Below are 15,756 nucleotides of genomic sequence, written 5' to 3' on the forward strand. Positions count from 1 at the left end.
CTCGGTTCGGACCAACACTTAGACAAGCACTAGCCCAGGGGGGCTAAAATAAAGATGACCCTTGAGAGAGCGACTCCCAAGGGAAAAGTAGGTGGTGGTGAGGCAAATGGTAAAACCAATGTTGGGCCTTGCTGGAGGAGTTTTATTCAAAGCGAACTGTCAAGGGGGTCCCATAAATCACCCAACCGCGTAAGGAACGCAAAATCCGGGAACATAACACCGGTATGATGGAAACTAGGGCGGCAAGAGTGGAACAAAACACCAGGCATAAGGCCGAGTCTTCCACCCTTTACCAAGTATATAGATGCATTAATAATAATATAAGGGATATTGTGATATCCCAACATAATCTTGTCCATCATGGGGCAATCTTCAACTTCACCTGCAACTAGCAACGCTATAAGAGGGCTGAGCAAAGCGGTAACATAGCCAAGCAATGGTTTGCATAGGAAAGGTATCAAAAGTTAGAGGTTCATGGCAATATGGGAGTCTTGATAAACAGGTGATAGGTAGCGCAGCAAAGCGATAGAACGAAGCAACTAGCATAGCAATGATAGTAGTGAGATCCAGGGTAGCGGTCATCTTGCAAGCATCAAAACAATATGCTATAGGACCTCAACAAGAAAACGAAAGGCATGGACATGATGTACAGGTAAAGCATAACAAAACATGAACACTGAGCTATCTCCAGAAATCACTAGAACATGCTCAAACACACATGGCAAGATTGCAAGTTATAACAGTTTCAGATTTTGCAGAAAATAACATCAGGTTGCAATGTTTAGAGCTATCAAACAACATGTTACAGGAACTTATCATGGCAAACAAAGGCATGGCATGATACTACTAAATGCATAGAACAAAAGTCCCTTACTGACCATGAGCTAAAAAGGATCAGAAAATATGATGGCACCCACGTAAACATAGCAAGTTATTACAGATTTAAACATGGCAGGAACAACGATAAGTAGGCATGTAGATGAGCTTGTGCAGCTCACTACAGAGCAATACATGGCATGGCAAGGCAACCAATAGTAAGAAGGCATGTTTATGAAGCTAAGCATGGAAAGAGCAAGGTCATAGGGTGCATGGAACACTAGCAACAATCATGACAACAACTGAACTTAATGTTAACAGGCTGACAGCAACATTATTTAGCAACTTTGGAGCAAGATATGAACAAGCTACAGTAAGCCATAAATGCAACCAGGGGCATGGATGGATAGAGCATGACATGTAGAAGAAAACACCCTTAGTGAACATCTCCAGATTAAGCATAGAATGACTTGTAGAAGCAGGTTTACATAGCATCAAGAAATAACAAATTTAGCATAGCAAAACAGTAACAACATGTTCACTACTTAACAGGCTCGATTCACTCACCACAAAGCATTGCATGACAAGATAAGCATAGCATCAGCAAGAAGACATGTTTATGAAGCTAACCAAGGCAAGAACAAGTTCATAGCATGCAAGGATCAACTACAACAACCTTGGCAAAATTGAATAACATGTAAACAATCTTCCAGGAAACATTTTGAAGCAAAAGTAGAGCACGAAAATGACATGCTAGACTACTCCATAATTGCAACCAAGGGAAGGTATGGATAGAGCATAACCATATGTTCAAAACACCCTTACTGAAGTATCTCAAAATATGCATGGATCTCTCTGTAGCATCATGTTTACATGGCATCAAAATAACGGCAGAACAGGGACTAAAATCAGCAATATCACGAAGCCTAGTTTGCATGCTTGTGCTAGTCACCACAGAGATCACAAAAATACATGGCATACACCGCTGTAAAGATGACATGGCATAGATCAAAACACATGTAGACATCAACCTCATAGGATGCACACATCAATCATGGCAAAAATGACAAATGAGCATGTTCTGTTAACAAACAGCAGACAACATTATGAAGCACTCTTACAATGATGATTCAGGCATCAAGGTGAGCTCAAATGGACATGGTGCGATGGAATGAAATGTAGAGCTCGTTGAGACAAACAATTTGACATATTACACATACAAAACGGAGTTACGGATGCACAGATATGATGCGATGAACAGGGCATGATAATGTCAAAATACAGGGACTTGGTGGAATATCACCTCGGGGAAAAAGTCAACCCGGGACGGAGGCGACCCGGGACGGAGAGATCCGGGGACGGGGCTGGCGTTTGGTTCCGAGACGGGTGGATCTCATCCCACCCGTCCGGATCCGGCGACGGGGTGGCCGGCGACGGCGGCGGAGGCGGCCGGCGGCAGCGCGGGCGACCGGAGGCGGCGGGGCTTGGTGCGGGTCGGGGCGGAGACGGCCTGGACCGGCTGGATCCGGCCGGATCCGGCACCGCAGCGGCGGAGGGCGGCCGGGCGCGGGGCGGTGAGGCTGGAGGGCAGCGATGGCCGGGGCGGCCGGGGCGGCGGCTCCATGGCCGGGGTGGCGGCGCCATGGCCAGGGTGGCGGGAAGGAGAGGCGCGGGCGCTCGGGGTCGGTGAAGGGCGGCGAAGGCAAGGGCCGGCGCCGGCGAAGCGGGCGGCGAGCGACGTAGGCGGCGGCGATGCTCGCCGGCGGCGAGGGCGCGGGGCTGCGCCGGCAGAGCGGAAGGCGCTCGGGCGCGCGGGAGGTGGCGGCGGCGCGCGGGCCGCGCGGGCCAGATGCGGGCCGGGCGGGCCGCGCGGCGGAGGCTGCGGGGAGTGCCACGTGGCGGCGCGGGATTGTACCAGGAGCGGCGACGGACATGTCCGGCCGTCACGGACGTGTCCGGTGGCGGCGGGAGGAAGAGGACTAGGGTTAGGGAAGGATTCATCCGCGAATTTCGGGGGGAGGGGCTAATATATAGGTTCTGGGAGCTAGGAGAGTCCAAATGAGGAGCGGTTTTCACCCACACGATCGTGATCGAACGACCGAGAGCGTGGAGGGGAGTTAGATGGGTTTTGGGCCACTTTGGAGGGGTGTTGGGCCGCAAAGAGAAAGGGGGGGGGGGTTTTGGGCTACGCGGTTAACCGTTGGAGTATCAAACGGACTCCAAATGGCACGAAACTTGACAGACGGTCTACCGGTGCTATACCAAGGCCGCTTGGAAAGACTCGGTCCATTCCGAGAACGTTTAACATCCACACATGAAAACAAGGTCTGAAAGGGGCAACGGGCGCGCGCGAGAGGTCCGGACTCCGAACGGACAACGGAGAGAACCGGGAGAACCCGAACGGATGCAAGTTTTGAAAAACATGCAGATGAAATGCAAATGATGACATGATAAAATGCAACACGCAAGCAAATTACATGGCAACGACGGCGAATAACTGGCAGACACCTGGCGCATCGAATCCGGGGCGTTACAACACTCCTCCACTAACAAGAGATCTCGTCCCGAGATCTTAGGACCGAGACGGAAGGGAAAAGGGATGAGGTGAAACAAGAACTCAAGGGAAGAAGCAAGGAATCGAGAGCACTCGAGAAGAAGAGAGGAACAACGAGAATGACGAGAATCGAAAGCTCACGGAATCAGATAGACTATGAAATCACTCCGGTTAGAACGAGATAAGAAACAGAATAAGAATGGAAGAATTTAGGCAGCACTCCGGCTGAACATGGAAAGAATAGAACAAGAACTTCACAAGATAGAATGACACTTGATGAGATGAACGATGCAATGCCTCCGGAAGAATTGAAAGAATGGAATGAAAAGAACTTATAAGGAAGGATTGAATGGAGTTGTTGAGAAAATCAACAACGAAAAGAATAAGCTTGTTGTGGTCTTATGGATAACATCTCATGTTCATAAGGTGATAACCGGCCACGAACGGAAATGATTTGATAGCTTAGAAGAACGAAGAAATGCAAAACTTCACTTCAAAAGAAAATGAAGAATTATTTGCGCTTCGAGACGCGAGAAGAAAAGATACTTGAACTCCACCAGCAAAATCTTGATGAACTCTTGAGAAATGAATTAAATCATGAAGAACCACCATAAAGAACTCCGGTAACAAAAGGATGATGAGATAGAATTGAGGGATGAATAGAATAAGATTATCCTTGCGATGATTAAGATGGGGATTCCGACGAAATGGCCGAGGAAATTTGAACTCCGGAAAAGAAAAGATGAAAATACTTGGAACTAGAATTTATTCATCAAGAACAAACTCCGAAGGAAGGGATTAATCACTTCGAGGAAATAAAAATAAGATTTATTGTATGCCTATCCTTCATCAAATTAAATTGATGACAAGCAATGGATATTTGCATACTACTTATTCTTCTTGAAAAAGATTGAGAAGTGACATATCACAAACTTGAGACGGTCTTCATGAACCACCGGTAGGATTGGAAAGAACTAATGAATTAAAATGATAACAAAGGAAAAAGAATCTGAATGAACCATCATAAGAATTCGAAAATGACTGATGAAAGAGAATGAATCACCTGAAGAATTGGAAGAACATATCTGCTCGAGGGGATTTAGATGCAAAAGAACAAAGAGATAATGAGTTGATTAAAGAACACTTGAACGAAAGCACCGGGATAATTGGATAATGATGACTGGAATGATGGCCTCCGGTGAAAAGAAACGGGAAAAGAACTTCTGACATACTCTGGATGGTTAAGAAAGAATATCTGACAACTGAAATTATTCGAGAGGATGATATGAAGCTAGAACCACGAATCTCCGGGAGAATAGACAAGAATTTAGAGGAAAAACTCTTCTTCTATCTTCAAATGACAACGAGAAATACCACCAAAATTACTGAGATACTCTGGGAGAATGGAAAGCAAAGAGGTTGAGCCAACAATGAAATGATTTGAAATCGATCTTGGAGAAGGCATGTGACCGATGAAATCCATTCTTACGTCACACTTTGAAAAGAATTGAGAATAACTCCAGGAGAATTAGAAGAGTCGGGTAAGATCCTGGAAAAAGACCTATGGGTTAGGGCCCACTGAAGAGAATACACCGTTGAAAAGGATTGTTGAACAGATAGATGATGCACCGGAATAGTTGAGATATTAGAATGAGGTGATAACCTCGAATTAATTAAAAGACAGACAAATCTCCTGGGATGTCTTGCGAACTCCGGAATGATAAACTGGCGAGAGGCAAACGAGCAAGTAAAACACTTGAGCCAAGGAAAAGAATATGATCAACCGAAAACTTGAATTAAATCCACCGGAAAAGAAAAGAGTTGAAGAATGACAAACAAAACGAGAAATCACCGGTTGAAATAATTGAGGGAAGACTGAAGAGGCTCCACACGAATGGAATAGATGGTCGAAACAGACTCAGGCTCCGGGAAGAAGAGGGTGGGAGGGCGGTAAAACTAAGGCAACTCGGGAGGGGAAACAACGAATATCTTGAAGAGACAACACCGGTTGAAATCATTGGGGAAAGAAGGCAAAGACTTTGCACGAGTAGGATGGATACTCGATTATGGACTCCGGCTCTGAGAAGGAAAGAGGGGGTGGGCGGGTGGGAAAGAAAACAACTGAGGATTGAACTCAAAGATGAAGAGGCTCGAGTCAACTTGACGAGAAATGCACCGGATCAAAAGAGCTGAGAACCAACGATCGGAAAACCAACTGCGTGATCCTAAGGAAAAATTTGAAGGGGAAGAGAAGTAATTCAAAACACCTACGTCAAGATTTCTCACCAGAGCGACGAAGAGGCTAAGGAGTAAAAAGAATTCCTACTCTCCAATATAACTAGACTCCAAAAACAGTTTTCTTCTAGACTCAACAACGGCCAAACTACACGATCAATCAAGGGGGCTCCTAAGGTCGGTCGAGGCTCTAATACCAACTTGTCACGCCCAATATGCGACCCTATCCAAAAGGAACTCGAAGGTCCCACCAAGGATAGACTCGCATATTGAAACGCTTTTGCAAGGTGGATATCATTACATCAACATTACATAATAGATGGGGATACATACAAGAGGCATACAAAGCCACCGGATACAACATCACAATACATAAGAGCGTCATCCGACTACGGATGAAACACAAACAGAAACTCAAACGACATCCACCCTGCTAGCCCAGGCTGCCAACCTGGAACCTATCCCCTGATCGAAGAAGCAGAAGAAGAACTCAACGCAAGCAAGCATCGCTCTCGCGTCATGATCATCGCAAAACCTGTACCTGCAACTGTTGTTGTAGTAATCTGTGAGCCACGAGGACTCAGCAATCCCATTACCATGGGTATTAAGACTAGCAAAGCTGAAAGCGAAAGGAAGGGGTAAAGTGGTGAGGCTGTAGCAGCGACTAAGCATGATATGGTGGCTAACATACGCAAATAAGAGCGAGAAGAGAGCAAGCGGAACGGTCGTCAACTAGTAATGATCAAGAAGTGATCCTGAACTCCTACTTACGTTAAACATAACCCAGAAACCGTGTTCACTTCTCGGACTCCGCCGAAAAGAGACCATCACGGCTACACACGCGGTTGATGCGTTTTAATTCGGATCTGGTGTCAAGTTATCTACAACCGGACATTAACAAATTCCCATCTGCCTATAACCGCAGGCACGGCTTTCGAAAGATTATACCCTGCAGGGGTGTCCCAACTTAGCCCATGGTAAGCTCTCGTGATCAATGAAGGATATACCTTCTCCCAGGAAGACCCGATCAGACTCGGAATCCCGGTTTACAAGACATTTCAACAATGGTAAAACAAGACCAGCAAAGCCGCCCGATGCGCCGACAATCCCGATAGGAGCTGCACATATCTCGTTCTCAGGGAAACGCCGGATAAGTCAAGCTACAAGTAAAACCAGCCCTCGAGTTGCCCCGAGGTGGCCCCGCAGGTTGCTCGGTTCGGACCAACACTTAGACAAGCACTAGCCCAGGGGGGCTAAAATAAAGATGACCCTTGAGAGAGCGACTCCCAAGGGAAAAGTAGGTGGTGGTGAGGCAAATGGTAAAACCAATGTTGGGCCTTGCTGGAGGAGTTTTATTCAAAGCGAACTGTCAAGGGGGTCCCATAAATCACCCAACCGCGTAAGGAACGCAAAATCCAGGAACATAACACCGGTATGATGGAAACTAGGGCGGCAAGAGTGGAACAAAACACCAGGCATAAGGCCGAGTCTTCCACCCTTTACCAAGTATATAGATGCATTAATAATAATATAAGGGATATTGTGATATCCCAACATAATCTTGTCCATCATGGGGCAATCTTCAACTTCACCTGCAACTAGCAACGCTATAAGAGGGCTGAGCAAAGCGGTAACATAGCCAAGCAATGGTTTGCATAGGAAAGGTATCAAAAGTTAGAGGTTCATGGCAATATGGGAGTCTTGATAAACAGGTGATAGGTAGCGCAGCAAAGCGATAGAACGAAGCAACTAGCATAGCAATGATAGTAGTGAGATCCAGGGTAGCGGTCATCTTGCAAGCATCAAAACAATATGCTGTAGGACCTCAACAAGAAAACGAAAGGCATGGACATGATGTACAGGTAAAGCATAACAAAACATGAACACTGAGCTATCTCCAGAAATCACTAGAACATGCTCAAACACACATGGCAAGATTGCAAGTTATAACAGTTTCAGATTTTGCAGAAAATAACATCAGGTTGCAATGTTTAGAGCTATCAAACAACATGTTACAGGAACTTATCATGGCAAACAAAGGCATGGCATGATACTACTAAATGCATAGAACAAAAGTCCCTTACTGACCATGAGCCAAAAAGGATCAGAAAATATGATGGCACCCACGTAAACATAGCAAGTTATTACAGATTTAAACATGGCAGGAACAACGATAAGTAGGCATGTAGATGAGCTTGTGCAGCTCACTACAGAGCAATACATGGCATGGCAAGGCAACCAATAGTAAGAAGGCATGTTTATGAAGCTAAGCATGGAAAGAGCAAGGTCATAGGGTGCATGGAACACTAGCAACAATCATGACAACAACTGAACTTAATGTTAACAGGCTGACAGCAACATTATTTAGCAACTTTGGAGCAAGATATGAACAAGCTACAGCAAGCCATAAATGCAACCAGGGGCATGGATGGATAGAGCATGACATGTAGAACAAAACACCCTTAGTGAACATCTCCAGATTATGCATAGAATGACTTGTAGAAGCAGGTTTACATAGCATCACGAAATAACAGATTCAGCATAGCAAAACAGTAACAGCATGTTCACTACTTAACAAGCTCGATTCACTTACCACAAAGCATTGCATGACAAGATAAGCATAGCATCAGCAAGAAGACATGTTTATGAAGCTAACCAAGGCAAGAACAAGTTCATAGCATGCAAGGATCAACTACAACAACCTTGGCAAAATTGAATAACATGTAAACAATCTGCCAGGAAACATTTTGAAGCAAAAGTAGAGCACGAAAATGACATGCTAGACTACTCCATAATTGCAACCAAGGGCAGGGATGGATAGAGCATAACCATATGTTCAAAACACCCTTACTTAAGTATCTCAAAATATGCATTGATCTCTCTGTAGCATCATGTTTACATGGCATCAAAATAACGGCAGAACAGGGACTAAAATCAGCAATATCACGAAGCCTAGTTTGCATGCTTGTGCTAGTCACCACGGAGATCACAAAAATACATGGCATACACCACTGTAAAGATGACATGGCATAGATCAAAACACATGTAGACATCAACCTCATAGGATGCACACATCAATCATGGCAAAAATGACAAATGAGCATGTTCTGTTAACAGACAGCAGACAATATTATGAAGCACTCTTACAACGATGATTCGGGCATCAAGATGAGCTCAAATGAACATGGTGCAATGGAATGAAATGTAGAGCTCGTTGAGGCGAACAATTTTACATATTTCTCGCACAAAACAGAGCTACGGATGCAGAGATATGATGCAATGAACAGGGCATGATAATGTCAAAATACAGGGACTTGGTGGAATATCACCTCGGGGAAAAAGTCAACCCGGGACGGAGGCGACCCGGGACGGAGAGATCCGGGGACGGGGCTGGCGTTTGGTTCCGGGACGAGTGGATCTCATTCCACCCGTCCGGATCCGGCGACGGGGTGGCCGGCGACAGCGGTGGAGGCGGCCGGCGGCAGCTCGGTCGACCGGAGGCGGCGGGGCTTGGTGCGGGTCGGGGCGGAGACGGCCTGGACCGGCCGGATCCGGCCCGATCCGGCGCGGCGGCGGCGGAGGGCGGCCGGGCGCGGGGCGGCGAGGCTGGAGGGAAGCGACGGCCGGGGCGGCCGGGGCGGTGGCTCCATGGCCGGGGCGGCGGCGCCATGGCCGGGGTGGTGGGGAGGAGAGGCGCGGGCGCTCGGGGTCGGCGAAGGGCGGCGAAGGCGAGGGCCGGCGCCGGCGAAGCGGGCGGCGATGCTCGCTGGCGGCGAGGGCGCGGGGATGCGCCGGCGGAGCGGGAGGCGCTCGGGCTTGCGGGAGGCGACGGCGGCGCGCGGGCCGCGCGGACCAGCTGCGGGCCGGGCGGGCCGGGCGGCGGAGGCGGTGGGGAGTGCCATGTGGCGGCGCGGGATTGGACCGGGAGCGGCGACGGACATGTCCGGCCGTCACGGACGTGTCCGGTGGCGGCGGGAGGAAGAGGACTAGGGTTAGGGAAGGATTCATCCGCGAATTTCGGGGGGAGGGGCTAATATATAGGTTCTGGGAGCTAGGAGAGTCCAAATGAGGAGCGGTTTTCACCCACACGATCGTGATCGAACGACCGAGAGCGTGGAGGGGAGTTAGATGGGTTTTGGGCCACTTTGGAGGGGTGTTGGGCCGCAAAGAGAAAGGGGGGTTTCGGGCTACGCGGTTAACTGTTGGAGTATCAAACGGACTCCAAATGGCACAAAACTTGACAGGCGGTCTACCGGCGCTATACCAAGGCCTCTTGGCAAGACTTGGTCCATTCCGAGAACGTTTAACAGCCGCACTCGAAAACAAGGTCTGAGAGGGGCAACGGGCGCGCGCGAGAGGTCCGGACTCCGAACGGACAACGGAGAGAACCGGGAGAACCTGAACGGATGCAAGTTTTGAAAAACATGCAGATGAAATACAGATGATGACATGATAAAATGCAACACGCAAGCAAATGACATGGCAACGACGGCGAATAACTGGCAGACATCTGGCGCATCGAATCCGGGGCGTTACACTATCACACCGATCATCACGTGGTGTCTTAGCACGAAGAACTTTCGCAATGGTGCATACTCAGGGAGAACACTTCTTGATAATTTAGTGAGAGATCATCTTAAAATGCTACCGTCAATCAAAGCAAGATAAGATGCATAAAGGATAAACATCGCATGCAATCAATATAAGTGATATGATATGGCCATCATCATCTTGTGCTTGTGATCTCCATCTCCGAAGCACCGTCGTGATCACCATCGTCACCGGCGTGACACCTTGATCTCCATCGTAGCATCGTTGTCGTTATGCCATCTATTGCTTCTACGACTATCGCTACCGCTTAGTGATAAAGTAAAGCAATTACAGGGCGTTTGCATTTCATAAAATAAAGCGACAACCATATGGCTCCTGCCAGTTGCCGATAACTTCGGTTACAAAACATGATCATCTCATACAATAAAATATAGCATCACGTCTTGACCATATCACATCACAACATGCCTTGCAAAAACAAGTTAGACGTCCTCTACTTTGTTGTTGCAAATTTTATGTGGCTGCTACGGGCTGAGCAAGAACTGTTCTTACCTACGCATCAAAACCACAACGATAGTTCGTCAAGTTAGTGTTGTTTTAACCTTTGCAAGGACCGGGCATAGCCACACTTGGTTCAACTAAAGTTGGAGAAACAGACACCCGCTAGTCACCTGTGTGCGAAGCACGGCGGTAAAACCAGTCTCGCGTAAGCGTACGCGTAATGTCGGTCCGGGCCGCTTCATCCAACAATACCGCTGAACTAAAGTATGACATGCTGGTAAGCAGTATGACTTGTATCACCCACAACTCACTTGTGTTCTACTCGTGCATATCACATCAACGCATAAAACCTTGGCTCTGATACCACTGTTGGGGAACGTAGTAATTTCAAAAAAATTCCTACGCACACACAAGATCATGGTGATGCATAGCAACGAGAGGGGAGAGTGTGTCCACGTACCCTCGTAGACCGAAAGCGGAAGCGTTATGACAACGCGGTTGATGTAGTCGTACGTCTTCATGATCCGACCGATCCAAGCACCGAACGTACGGCACCTCCGAGTTCAGCACACGTTCAGCTCGATGACGATCCCCGGACTCCAATCCAGGAGGGTGTCGAGGATGAGTTCTGTCAGCACGACGGTGTGGTGACGATGATGATGTTCTACCAACGCATGGCTTCGCCTAAGCACCGCAACGATATGACCGAGGTGGAATATGGTGGAGGGGTGCACCGCACACGGCTAACGAACGATCACGAAGATCAACTTGTGTCATGGGGTGCCCCCTGCCCCCGTATATAAAGGACGGAGGGCGGAGGTGCGGCCGACACCCTAGGGGTGCGCCTGGAGGAGTCCTACTCCCACCGGGAGTAGGACTCCCCCCTCTTGCCTTGTTGGAGAAGGAAAGGGGAAGGCGGAAAAAGAGGAAAGGGGGGCGCCCCCCCCCCCTTCCTTGTCCTATTTGGACTAGGGGGAGGGGGCGCGCGGCCTGCCCTGGCCGGCCCTCCTCTTCTCCCTTATGGCCCATGTAGGCCCATTAACCCCCGGGGGGTCCGGTAACCCCCCGGTACTCCGATAAAATCCCGATTTCACCCGGAACAATTCCGATATCCAAATATAGGCTTCCAATATATCAATCTTTATGTCTCGACCATTTCGAGACTCCTCGTCATGTCTGTGATAACAACCGGGACTCCGAACAACCTTTGGTACATCAAAACTTATAAACTCATAATAAAATTGTCATTGTAACGTTAAGCGTGCGGACCCTACGGGTTCGAGAACTATGTAGACATGACCTAGAACTGTTTCCGATCAATAACCAATAGCGGAACCTGGATGCTCATATTGGCTCCTACATATACTACGAAGATCTTTATCGGTCAAACCGCATAACAACATACGTTGTTCCCTTTGTCATCGGTATGTTACTTGCCCGAGATTCGATCATCGGTATCTCAATACATAGTTCAATCTCGTTACCGGCAAGTCTCTTTACTCGTTATGTAATGCATCATTCCGTAACCAACTCATTGGCTACATTGCTTGCAAGGCTTATAGTGATGTGCATTACCGAGGGGGCCCAAAGAAACCTCTCCGACAATCGGAGTGACAAAACCTAATCTCGAAATACGCCAACTCAACATCTACCTTTGGAGACACCTGTAGAGCTCCTTTATAATCACCCAGTTACATTGTGACGTTTGGTAGCACAGAAAGTGTTCCTCCGATAAACGGGAGTTGCATAATCTCATAGTTGTAGGAACTTTGTATAAGTCATGAAGAAAGCAATAGCAACATACTAAACGATCAAGTGCTAGGCTAACAGAATGGGTCAAGTCAATCACATCATTCTCCTAATAATGTGATCTCGTTAATCAAATGACAACACATGTCTATGGTTAGGAAACATAACCATCTTTGATTAATGAGCTAGTCAAGTAGAGGCATACTAGTGACATTAAGTTTGTCTATGTATTCACACATGTATCTTGTTTTCGGTTAATACAATTCTAGCATGAATAATAAACATTTATCATGATATGAGGAAATAAATAATAACTTTATTATTGCCTCTAGGGCATATTTCCTTCAGCAACAACTCGACCTATTGATCTACAACATTATTTGTAAAATACTATCAGGACTAAGTTCATGATAAATTAAAGTTCAATTAATCATATTACTTAAGAACTCCCACTTAGATAGACATCCCTCTGATCATCTAAGTGATCACGTGATCCAAATCAACTAAACCATGTCCGATCATCACGTGAGATGGAGTAGTTTTCAATGGTGAACATCACTATGTTGATCATATCTACTATATGATTCACGATCGACCTTTCGGTCTCAGTGTTCCGAGGCCATATCTGTATATGCTAGGCTCGTCAAGTTTAACCTGAGTATTCCGCATGTGCAACTGTTTTGCACCCGTTGTATTTGAAGTAGAGCCTATCACACCCGATCATCACATGGTGTCTTAGCACGAAGAACTTTCGCAATGGTGCATACTCAGGGAGAACACTTATACCAGTAAATTTAGTGAGAGATCATCTTATAATGCTACCATCGATCAAAGCAAAATAAGATGCATAAAGGATAAACATCACATGCGATCAATATAAGTGATATGATATGGCCATCATCATCTTGTGCTTGTGATCTCCATCTCTGAAGCACCGTCATGATCACCATCGTCACCGGCACAACACCTTGATCTCCATTGTAGCATCATTGTCGTTTCGCCACCTATTGCTTCTACGACTATCGCTACCACTTAGTGATAAAGTAAAGCAATTACAGGGCGATTGCATTGCATACAATAAAGCGACAACCATATGGCTCCTGCCAGTTGCCGATACCTCGGTTACAAAACATGATCATCTCATACAATAAAATATAGCATCACGTCTTGACCATATCACATCACAACATGCCCTGCAAAAACAAGTTAGACATCCTATACTTTGTTGTTGCAAGTTTTACGTGGCTGCTACGGACTAAGAAAGAACCGTTCTCACCTACGCATCAAAACCACAACGATAGTTCGTCAAGTTAGTGCTGTTTTAACCTACTCAAGGACCGTGCGTAGCCACCCTCAGTTCAACTAAAGTTTGAGAAACTGACACCTGCCAGCCACCTATGTGCAAAGCACATCGGTAGAACCAGTCTCGCGTAAGCATATGCGTAATGTCGGTCTGGGCCGCTTCATCCAACAATACCGCCGAACCAAAGTATGACATGCTGGTAAGCAGTATGACTTGTATCGCCCACAACTCACTTGTGTTCTACTCGTGCATATAACATCTACGCATAAACCAGGCTCGGATGCCACTGTTGGGGAACGTAGTAATTTCAAAAAAAATCCTACACACACGCAAGATCATGGTGATGCATAGCAACAAGAGGGGATATAGTATCTTCATACCCTTGAAGATTGCTAAGCGGAAGCGTTTATCAATGCAGTTGATGTAGTCATACACCTTCATGATCCGCCCCGATCAAGTACCGAACGTGCGACACCTCCGCGTTCAGCACACGTTCATCTCGATGACGTCCTTGCCTTCTTGATCCGGCAAGACGGGCAAAGTAGAAGATGAGTTCCGGCAGCACGACGGCGCGGTGACGGTGTTGGTGAAGAACAATCTCCGCAGGGCTTCGCCTAATCACTACGGAAACTATGACGGAGGATAAACTAGAGGGAACGGGATTGCCGGCACACGGCTTGGTGTTTCTTGATGTGTCTTTGGTGCTAGACCTGCCCCTCTATTTATATGTTGAGCCTTGGGGTCAAAACTTGGAGTAAAAGCCTCCACAAAGTCGGTTTCACCCGAAAGTCAAGAGTCCTTCTCGGACTCCAAGGCCAGACGCCAGGGTTCCCAGCGTCTGGACCCAGACGCCAGGGACCCTGGCGTCTGGCCCCTGGACTCCGCAAAACTTTCTTTTGCGCTTTCCAAAAACCTTGTGGGCTTTCCCCTTTGGCCCAAATAAAGTGTTCTCGTGCCCAAACATTTCGGGAAACATCCGGAACCTCTTCCGATGAATTCTGGAACCCTTCCGGAGACCAAACACTATTATCCCATATATCAATCTTTATCTTCGGACCATTCCGGAGTTCCTCGTCATATCCGTGATCATATCCGGGACTCCGAACAACATTCAGTCACCAACATACATAACTCATATAATACTATATCGTCAACGGACGTTAAGCGTGTGGACCCTACGGGTTCGAGAACTATGTAGACATGACCGAGACACCTCTCTGGTCAATAACCAATAGCGGAACCTGGATGCCCATATTGGCTCCTACATATTCTACGAAGATCTTTATCGGTCGAACCGCATAACAACATACTTTGTTGCCTTTGTCATCGGTATGTTACTTGCCCGAGATTCGATCGTCGGTATCTCAATACCTAGTTCAATCTCGTTACCGGCAAGTCTCTTTACTCGTTATGTAATGCATCATCCCGCAACTAACTCATTAGCTACATTGCTTATAAGGCTTATAGTGATGTGCATTAGCGAGAGGGCCCAGAGATACCTCTCCGACAATCGGAGTGGCAAATCCTAATCTTGAAATATGCCAACTCAACATGTACCTTTGGAGACACCTGTAGAGCTCCTTTATAATCACCCAGTTACGTTGTGACATTTGGTAGCACACAAAGTGTTCCTCCGGTAAACGGGAGTTGCATAATCTCATAGTCATAGGAACATGTATAAGTCATGAAGAAAGCAATAGCAACATACTAAACGATCAAGCGCTAAGCTAACGGAATGGGTCAAGTCAATCACATCATTCTCCTAATGATGTGATCCCGTTAATAAAATGACAACTCATGTCTATGGCTAGGAAACTTAACCATCTTTGATTCAACGAGCTAGTCAAGTAGAGGCATACTAGTGACACTATGTTTGTCTATGTATTCACACATGTATTATGGTTCCGGTTAATACAATTCTAGCATGTAATAAAAGTTTTTCATGAAATAAGGAAATAAATAATAACTTTATTATTGCCTCTAGGGCATATTTCCTTCATAGTTATGGGCCTCGACATCGTGGTATCAGCCGAAGCTTTGTCAGACG

This window comes from Triticum aestivum, chromosome 2B (assembly GCF_018294505.1).
Source record: "Triticum aestivum cultivar Chinese Spring chromosome 2B, IWGSC CS RefSeq v2.1, whole genome shotgun sequence".
Lineage (NCBI taxonomy): Eukaryota > Viridiplantae > Streptophyta > Magnoliopsida > Poales > Poaceae > Triticum > Triticum aestivum.